Raw genomic sequence first — 9560 nt, 5'->3', positions numbered from 1 at the left:
CTGTCCTGGCCAGTGTGGGGGCTGGGAGGGTGGTGGCCTGACTGGCAGCTTTGCTGGATGCCTGTGGATGGGAGAGGAGGAGGAGCCAGCACGTTACCAAGGAAACAAGACCCAACAAACACTCCCCCCTGGGCCTGGTGGGGGGCCTGTGGCAATGACCTCATCTGCCCACCCAGCCCCTCTCCCAAGGCCAGGCTGAGGTGGGGGGTCCTGGGCTGTTTGTGTTGGGCCTAAGTCCATGGAAACGGCTGTGGTTGTGAGCAGGCAACCAGTGGCCTGACCTCCCAGAGCTAGGGAGGGAAGGGGTCCTAGAAGGGAGGGGAGAGAAAGGGGAGGGAGGAGGAGGAAGGAATGGGGAAGTGGGGTACCCAAGAAGCGGGAGGAGGAAAGAGGAGAGAGGGTGGGGGATCCAAGAAAGAAAGGGAGGGGAATTAGGGGGGGAAGAGAGGGGGAAGGGAGGAGGTGGGGGGCGAGGTGGGAGGGGGAAAGGGGAGAGGGACGGGGAGAGGGGAAGAGGAAGGCAGAGGAGGGAGAAGGGAGAGAAGGGAGGAGGAGGACAGAGGGGAAGGAGAGCAGGAAGAAGAGGGGGGAGGGGACTGAGGAGGGAGGCTGGAGAGGCACCTGCCCTTGGCAGTGAGGGGCCAGGGCAGCTCCTGGGGGAGGCTCCCTAAAGGACAAGAAGGGCCTGAGTGAAGGGGCTCAGGACATGGGGCAGGTGGGCCAGCCCTGCCAAGCCCTGGGGGGTCCGGGGCTGGGTAGGGTGAGAGCTCTGAGGAGCAGGGCCTCTGTGTGGATTTTACCCTGTGACCTCTCTCTCCTAGAGGGTCTCCCTTGTCTTCCCCAGCCAATGTCTGTGGGCAGGTTGGATGCCACCCAGCCTGCAGTGAGCTCTGACGCTGGCCCTGGTGCCGGCCAGGTAGCCATGGTGAGAAGGCCCACAGCGAAGGTCCAAGGGTTCCAGGGGTCCTGCGTCTCAAGGCAGGGGCCAGAGCCTGTCTCCCTCCCTCTCAAAACGGACGCATTTTTGTGTTGTTTTCCAGGCCGTTTGAAATAAGTTGGAAACATCTGATTCTGTGTCCCAAATGATATTCCTCCCAAGGTGGCTGTTTCCACCCTGGCATGAGTGCACCCCACCCCTGCTCAGCCCCCTTCCTGCCGAGGTGTTTGAGGTGTTCGCTTTGGCGTTGCTTGCCCCCCTGACTAGGGATCCTGAAAAGATAAGCCTCTCCTCTGGGGCCCTGTGTTCAGCAGAAGGTGGTGGCCACACTTGGGAAATGGAGATGTTCTTCTGTCCTTCCTGTCTATTGAGAAACTTAGTGTTGTGTTTTTCTAGCAATGTCAAAGATAGGTAAGATGTTTTTCTTCTAAATTTGGTGTGTCATGCAGGCTGAATGTCAATCATCTAAAATGCTTGGGGCCTGAGATGTGTTGCAGATGTTAGGCTTTTTTTTTTTTTTTTTTTTTTGGATTTGGGAATATTTGTAAAAGTTGAATACCCCTAATCTGAAAATCCAAAATCCTAAAATCTAAAGTCCAAAATTTTTTGAGGGTCACATAGGTACTTAAAGTTTAAAGTTTTGGATTTCAGATTTTTTGGATTAGGGATGCTCAACTGCAAAACAGTGCCATTGTTACTGGATAATTGCATTTCTCTATCCATTCATCTAGCTGTCCATCCACTTATCTATCCATTAGTCTATCCTTTCACCCTCCTATCCACCCATCCATTCATTTCTCCACCCATCCATCCATCTACCCATCTATCCATCCATCCATTTCCCCATCCATCCATCCACCTACTTATACATCCATCCATCCATTTCCCCATCCATCTTTCTATCCATTTCCCCATCCATCCATCCATCCATCCATCCATCCATCCATCCATCCATCCATTTCCCCATCCATCAATCCACCTACCTATCCATCTATCCATCCATCCATACATACATACATCCCCCCGCCACCCACCTATATATCCATCTATCCATTGCCCCATCCATCCATCCATCCATCCATCCATCCAACCCCCATCCATCCAACCACCTATCCATTCATACATACATACATACATCCCCCAACCACCCCACTATACATCCATCCATCCATTTCCCTGTCCATCCCCACCCACCCGTCCATCCACCCACTTCCCCATCCATCCACTCAGGACAAGTATCCATCAAGTGCCTCTTACATGCCAGGTAATGCCAATGCTAAAATCAAGGGTATCAGCATCAGCATTAAAACTGTATGTTCCATGGAGGAAAATCTATTGTGAACAACTAACTGTCCATGCAACTGTCCTACCATAAACTATCAGGGGGACAAACCCTGCAAACTCTAAGACTGTTATGGTGGTGACATGTATGAGAAGAGGTCCCCAGAGTCTGGCCACAAAGAAGCCCCTGCTGATGCCCCAGAAAACACATCCAGCCCACAAGGAAAGCTTTGAAGGGAATGGATTGTAGGCTGCCCAGAGTGGAGCAGAGGCCAGGAGTCTAGTCACTGCCTGTGGGACGGAGTGTGAAGACAGCAGGTGCAGACTGTCAAAGGGCCATGCTCAGGCAGGAGTGGGGTGGCTGGAGCAGGGTGGACAGCCAGCTTGGGACAGCTGAAAGCTGCCACCTGGGTCCACAGAGGCCACAGCATGGAGTTTGGGCAGTAGCTGAGGACAGCCTCCACATTCTGCGGCTTCCCCCTGTGAGGTTCAGGCTGTAACCAGCCCGAAGGCCTGACTTCTGGACTTTTGCTTATCTCTGCACTGTCCACTTTTAGCAAGAGCTCTGCTTCAGCACCCTCGCTATCTGATGGGTTCCTCACCCCACCACCCCCAGATGATGTCTGGTCACTGGCCTGCCTGCAGCAAGAATCCTGGGTCCAGCCAGAGCCCCTCTTTGCTCCTGGCCACATCCCAGCCATGGATCCCGCTTTCCACTTGTTCATGCTGTGTCTGGAGGGGAGCCTGGATCTGTACCAAGACTTCTTTCTCCCTATTGAAATTGCCCTGAATAAAATCTGATTTTGCTGCTATAATTTCCATCCAGCTCTGGTTTCCTTGGATGCTGGTGTCTCTCCCAATATGAGAAAGGGGGGTGGTGGTGGTTTGCCTGGCCATTTGCTGCTACAGGTGTCCAAGGAGCTGTGCAGAATGGTCCTGCAAACAGAATCCCCAAGAAGGAGCAGGAGGGAGGACAGTGCCCACCACCCTGGGGGCACATTCTGGTGAGCAGGAAACAGCAAGAGGAGCCGCGGGTGGTGTGGGAGTGAGGGTGTTCCTGTGGGAGAGCAGCCGGGACCAGAAGGGGGTGCTGGGAGGAGGGAACTCCTAAGGCAGGGCAGTGGGGGTCAGCCGGGAGAGTGCAGGCCAGGGGGCTATGCTGGTGAGGTGTGCCCAGCCCCCCAGGTCAGATAGGGGAAGTCAGGTTTGGCACAGGGAGGGCTAGGGCAGGGGTCCAGGGAGTCACGGGGTCTCCTGGAAGAATCTTGATAGTGGGTATGGAGGGGTGAGGGGCTGGCGGACACTGAGGAAGAGGATGCCGTAGGGGATGGGCCAGCAGGGGCCTGGACACAGCTGTAGGGGAGCTGGCCAGCTGTGGAGGAGAGGGAGTCAGCTCCCCCTCCCCGACCCCATGCTGGAGCCCAGGGAGGAGCCAGGGCTGTCCCCTGCCTGCCAGCAGGGTCCTTCTCTAGATGCCAGTGCAACCTCAGTGGAATTTCTGCACTAGGTTCCGAGAGCAGGGGAGGTGGGGGCGAGGAGGCCCATGCAGGCCATGATCCCTGGACCCACTGGGAGCGAACTCTCCTGTTAGGACCCTGTCTGGGTGCAGGGCAGGTCTCCGGCACACCTGGAGCCAAGCTCGGGGCCTGCGGGTGCCACCAGCATGGGGCAGCCTGGGCACCTGTCCTAGGTGCCAGCAGAGCAACAGCTTCTCTGCCTGGCTGGCCTGCGGAGGTGACAAGGCACAGGGGAGCCTGGAGGGGAGCCAGAGGACAGAGTGGAGCTGGCTCCATGTGGCTGCGCATGGTGACGGAGCCACGGGACAAGAGTGCCACTCAGCCAGTGCCCGCTGAGGGACCCGCTGCTGTGGGATCCCCGCTGTAGGCACCTATGTGCAGAACGATGTCCCCTCTCGCCTCCTGTCCACTCACGGTCTCCAGGCTGGGCCTGAGGGTCCCTCTGTGCAGGTGGAGTCTGCTCCTCAGGGAAGGGGTGTGTCCTGGGCAGGGACCTCTGTGGTGTGACAGGGACCCTAGTCACGGGCAGATGTCTCAGCAGAGGACACTGTTGGGCCCATCAGGGGGCCCAGAGAGGCTACAACTTTGTGAAGTAAGCACAGCGAGCAGTAAGACACGAGGGGCTGCCCCACCCTGGCTTGGCCCACTGCACAGGGCTCAGGGCAGGTGGCCAGCTGTGGATCTTGGAAACTGTCACTGATAGTGTCCCCTGCTGGTGACGTTTTTGTGGTGCCCCAGGAAGTTCTCCATGCCAAATAGCTCCTTAGGGCTCCCACGTGGCAGATGGACAGGTGAAACCTGGGCCATGCGGGGCATGAGGATTTATTGCAGGGTCCACAGGCAGGGGCTACTTCCCAGGACCCCCACCCCCAGCACTGTGCTGGATGTTGGGTGGACCCTGAGCCCACGGGGCCCAGAGACCCTGTCCTGCCTGGCATCTCAGCTGCTCCCATGTCCTGGTACACAGTGGTGCTCAGACAGACACAGAAGACAGGTGGGCCCCATCCTCCTTCTGGGGGACAGTGAGGTAAGCCCCCTTCCCGAAGGTCCTCAGCGAAGGGCTGTGCACGGGAGGAAGGGCCAGTAGGCCTGGGAAGGGGTGCTGACTTGGAGGAAGCTGGGAGGGACCCAGGGCAATTGGGGAGGGGAGGACGGGCTGGAGGGACTGTCCCCCACTGCCTGCACCTCTGCTGCAGCCCCCACGGAAGGGCTGGCTCTGGTCACCGAGCAGCCATGCAGCAGGCTGGACAGGGACAGCCTCCAAGCCACATACCACAGTCCGCCCTTTGGGCTCAGGGAGAATGTCCCCCTCCAGCAGAGGGGACCTGGGGCAGAGCTGCCCTCTTGGACCTGGGGATGGCAGCAGGCAAACACCACAGGTGCTCCAATGTCCTGCTGCGTGTGTCCCCAGAGCCTCTGCAGGCCGCACCCCTACTGGCTTTTGCCTGACCCCACGGTCACACCCACCAGCTAACTTCTGCTGCCCTCTGGGTGTTCCTCTGTCCCTCTGGCTGCCCCCTAGCTATTCCCGGACCCTGGGCTGCCCCTGTTCACCATGAGGCTGCCCAGTGATTTCCCCCCTGACAGATGGAGCCCAAGGGAGCAGGGATCCTCTGCACCTGAGCCTTGCCCTGCTCCTGCTGTAGGAGGAGAGGAACCTGCTCCCTGACACCGTCTTCAGTGTGTGGCCCCTGGACGGCCCGGTCCTGAGGATAGCCCAGAGCCAGAGAGAGACAGAGAGGCAAAGAGAGAGAGAAACAGAGAGAGACAGGGAACAGAGGGGGACAGAGATAGAAAGAGAAAAAGACAGGCCTCCAGTGCAGGTCACCTCCCCTGGGGAATGGAGCGGACAGGGACAGTCCTAGCGAAGCCCCCCTTCCACTGCCGATAGGCGCTAGGGGTGCTCTGCTGGTGGAGGGGGTGGACTGGGCCCTTACTGGTGCCCCCCACACCCTCCCTGAATTCTGCTCCCCAGACCCCTGCATCTCACCCAGCCTAGCCTCCTCCCTGGTGCCTGAACCCAGAAACCTGGGGCTGCGGCCTCCTGGGGGATCAACCTGCTCATCCATCTGCCCCTCCACACTGTGACCCTGTGGCCAGCAACTGGACTGTCCTAGGATGCATCCTGTCAAGACCTAGGAGCCTGCCTGGAACCCCAGCCTTCTCACCCTTCAGTCAAACTCCCTTTCCAAGGGCTCAAGTGGCCAGGTGCAGTGCCACACCTGTAACCCTGGTAACTCTGGAGGCTGAAGCAAGAGGATTGCAAGTTTGAGGCCAGCCTGGGTTACTCTGTGAGGCTCTGTGGGGGTGGGCTCAGCGTAGAGCCTGGCTTAGTCCCCAGCACCACACACACGACCCAGGTGCCATGTCCTCCTGCCTGCAGCCATCTGGGTTACCTGCCAGGCCCAGGGGATGGGAGTGAGGGTACAACCATCGCCCGGGGGTGAGGGGCACCTCTTGTCTGTGTTCATGGGGAGAGGGGCTTTCTGGACCCAGGGTTGACTGGTGGAGGAAAGCTCAGGACGCCTCCCCAGAGGGGGTGAGATACGGAGGAGAGGCCAGGCTTGTCCCTTGATGCCTCAGGACAGTGATCAGTGCTGGCTGCCAGGAGCCCAGGGGAAGCCTGGGCGTGGGCGGGGGCGAGAGCTCACGCCAATCCGCAGGGCTGCAGGGCAGGGACGGAGGGGGAGTATTATGTAAACACTCGACTGCCGCATTCTAGCAGGATGAAATCATGCTCCTCTGGCTTGAAGCTGGGAGCCGGCCAGGAGGGCTGGGTGGGCCTGGGGCTGCACCAGGCCCTCGGTGAGGGGTCTTGGCGAGGGGCGTGCTGAAGTTCCCCAGGCTGAGGCAGCCAGAGCGCAGCCACCGCTGAGAAGCAGCGCCTTGGCTGGGTTCTTCTCCGCCAGGCTCAAGGGCCTGCGAGAGAAAGGGTCAGGGCCCTGCTGCCCAGGAGGCCGCAAGTCTCCTGTGGGGCCCACTCCTTCCATGTGGCATACAGAGGCATGTGCATAGAGGACGCTGCACAGCTCCTCCTGGACCCACAGCACCTGTGACCACCTTGTCCCCTAGAGCGTCCACCCTGGAGGCCAGAGGCCTGGCTGTGCTGGACTTGCCCAGCCCCACTCAGCGAGGCCTGGTGCAGCCCAGGGCCTCCAGCCACCCTAGTAGCTCCCAATCTGTGGGTCACCCAGTGCTCAGGAAGGGACAAGTACTGAGGAGACCAGGGTGTGCCAGGTGGGAGAGATGCTTGGGGGCCAGGGTGTGACTAGACAGGGCTGCAGTGAGCCCTGCAGTCCCCTCTCGGGTGGGCAGTGCCGGACAGTCTGATGGCCTCCTGCCCCTTTCTGCCAGCTGAGGTCCAGGTGTGCAGGGCGCAGGCTGTGTCTCATGGTGCAGACAGGGAGAGGCAGGGGGACAGAGACAGGGGACAGAGATAGGGATGAAGAGATAGGGAGAGAGACATGGGACAGAGATAGGGATGGAGAGATAGGGGGACAGAGACAAGGGACAGAGACAGGGATGGGGGAGACAGGGAGAGAGACAGGGGACAGAGACAGGGTGAGACAGAGAGGGAGACGGGGATAGACACAGGGAGAGACAGGGAGGGAGACAGGGGGACAGAGACAGGGATGGAGAGATAGGGAGAGAGATGGGGAATAGAGACAGGGATGGAGAGACAGAATACAGAGTCAGGGATGGAGAGACAGAGACAAGGGACAGAGACAATGACAGAGGCGGAGATGGGGACACAGGGAGAGACACAGAAACAGAGTCAGCCGGTGGGAGACATCCCCAGTCAGTGATGTGGCTGGGGATTGGCTGGGGTGGTGGCCCCAGGACATAGAAGTCTGTTGCCTCTGGGGAGTTCTGAGTCTTCTGAGGGCAGCTGGGGGGTCACTGGTCATGGGGCCCTCATGTTCTGGCCTCTGCTCTGCATGGCCCCTCCATCCCCATGTCCCCAGGGGCGGACAGCCTGCTGCCCACTGCTCACCTCAGAGCAGGAGCCCACACTGATGACTGTGCCTGCCTTACTAGTGTCCCCCCCCTTTCCTCAACCCCAGCCTGTGCTGGGTGTCACCAGTGTGTCCTCATGTGTGTGGGCAGATGGACAACAGGTGTCAGGGGCTGCACTGACATGGGGATTCCCTGGGGATCCTGGGGCTCGAGGAGACCTGGGGAGAGACCTGGAGAGGGAACGTGAGTCTGCCATCCCGCCTGCCTTGGAGGGTGTCAGGCCAGGGACGGTTGGGGGCCAGGCCAGCCTCTTGAGTCCCTACCCCGGCTGCCTGCAAGGGCTGAGCTGGGGGAGAAGCCCCCACTCTTGGCCCTTGGGCAGGGAGCCATTTGCCCACCTAGGGCAGGTTCCTGGGCCCTCCCCCATGGGTCCGTGGGCAACAGGTGGGAAACAGAGGGTCCTCCCAGCCCCCTGTGCACATGGGGTCCCCAGTGCTCAGATGGGTCTCCAGTGGTCCCGGGGTCACAGTGTCCCACTCTTGTCAGGCAAACAGGGAGGACTTCCTGGAGGAGGGTTGGGCCAGGCAGGAGCTGAGGCGGCCTCAGGGGACGGCATGGGATTGCTCTGGCAGCTGTGGGAAGAAACCTTGAGTTCTGTGTGTGCATGAGTGTGCATGTGCACATGTGTGCGCTCCCCGTCCAGGCCCTGTGAAGACCCCGGGAGCACAGTGACTCAGATCCATCTGACGGGGACGCTGCGGCACCATGTGTCAGGTTCCGGGCAGTGGTGGTCAGCTCCTAGCCTGTCCGCTTCTGTGACTCCTACCTATGAGGATGTGGCAGAAGGCTCAGGTCAGGACAGGACTCTGAGCCACTCTGGTGGCCTGAGGGCAGAGTGAAGCCCGCCACCGCAGAGGCACGAGGATGTGGGCTCCTCTGGGTGACTTCGCTGATGCAGCCCTGTCCCCTCTTCAGAGCTGCCTCCACTGGCTGGCCCAAGGGAGGGCCCCACCTCAGCCCAGTCCAGGGCTCCGCGCCCTGCCGGTGCCTGTCCAGGAGCTCTGCAGGACTCCAGCGGCAGATCTGAGGTGGTGGTCCAGGCCCCTGCTGCTGAGAGCAGGAGGAGAGACCATCACCATGGCTGGGGTGGCCTACAGACTCCACTTCCCCATGAGGCTGTTGAGGGAGGACATGCCCAGGCTGGGGACTTGGGTCAGCAATCAAGTCTGGCTGGTACAGATGGACTCAGCCCCCTCAGCTGCCCTGGGGACCAAAGTCCACTCTGGATGGGGCTGTGGCCTGTGTCTGGGAGTCTGGCTACCACCTGTGACCATCTTGGACCTCTGAGGAAGGGCCGCTCCAACCCCATCTCCACAGGGGCGCTCCTGAGCAGAGAGCCTCTTCCTCTCCAAGGTGGGTGGGCACCCAGGGGCAGGCTCTGCAGGACAGGGCTGGGATACTGGGCAGCATCTTTGTGTGACTCCATGGAAAGTGGTGAGGCAGCTGGGTCTGGGGTTTGGGCAGGGGTGGCCAGAAGAAGGAGGGGGATAGTCGCCCATCCCAGGCCCCTCTGCCCTCACTCTGCCTTCCTTCATAACCACAGGATCCTGAGAACCAGCCTCCTTCTGGCCTCCTGGCCTTTGTATGGCCTGGCCTCTGGCCTGGAGTACTCTTCAGGCTTCGTGAACTCTTATTCACACAGCAAAGCCCATCTCAAAAGGCCCCCTTCCCTGGGCCATCTTCCCTGATAGAGAGCTAGAAATTTCCCCTAGATGACTCTCCATCCTGGGCCCACCCCACCACTCTGCTTACGTACCTGCTCCAAGTGCCCTTTCACTGTGGACCCCAACCTGGGCAGGGTGGAGGTA

Source organism: Urocitellus parryii, chromosome 1 (genome assembly GCF_045843805.1).
Source record: "Urocitellus parryii isolate mUroPar1 chromosome 1, mUroPar1.hap1, whole genome shotgun sequence".
Lineage (NCBI taxonomy): Eukaryota > Metazoa > Chordata > Mammalia > Rodentia > Sciuridae > Urocitellus > Urocitellus parryii.
This window is presented reverse-complemented; position numbering follows the sequence as displayed.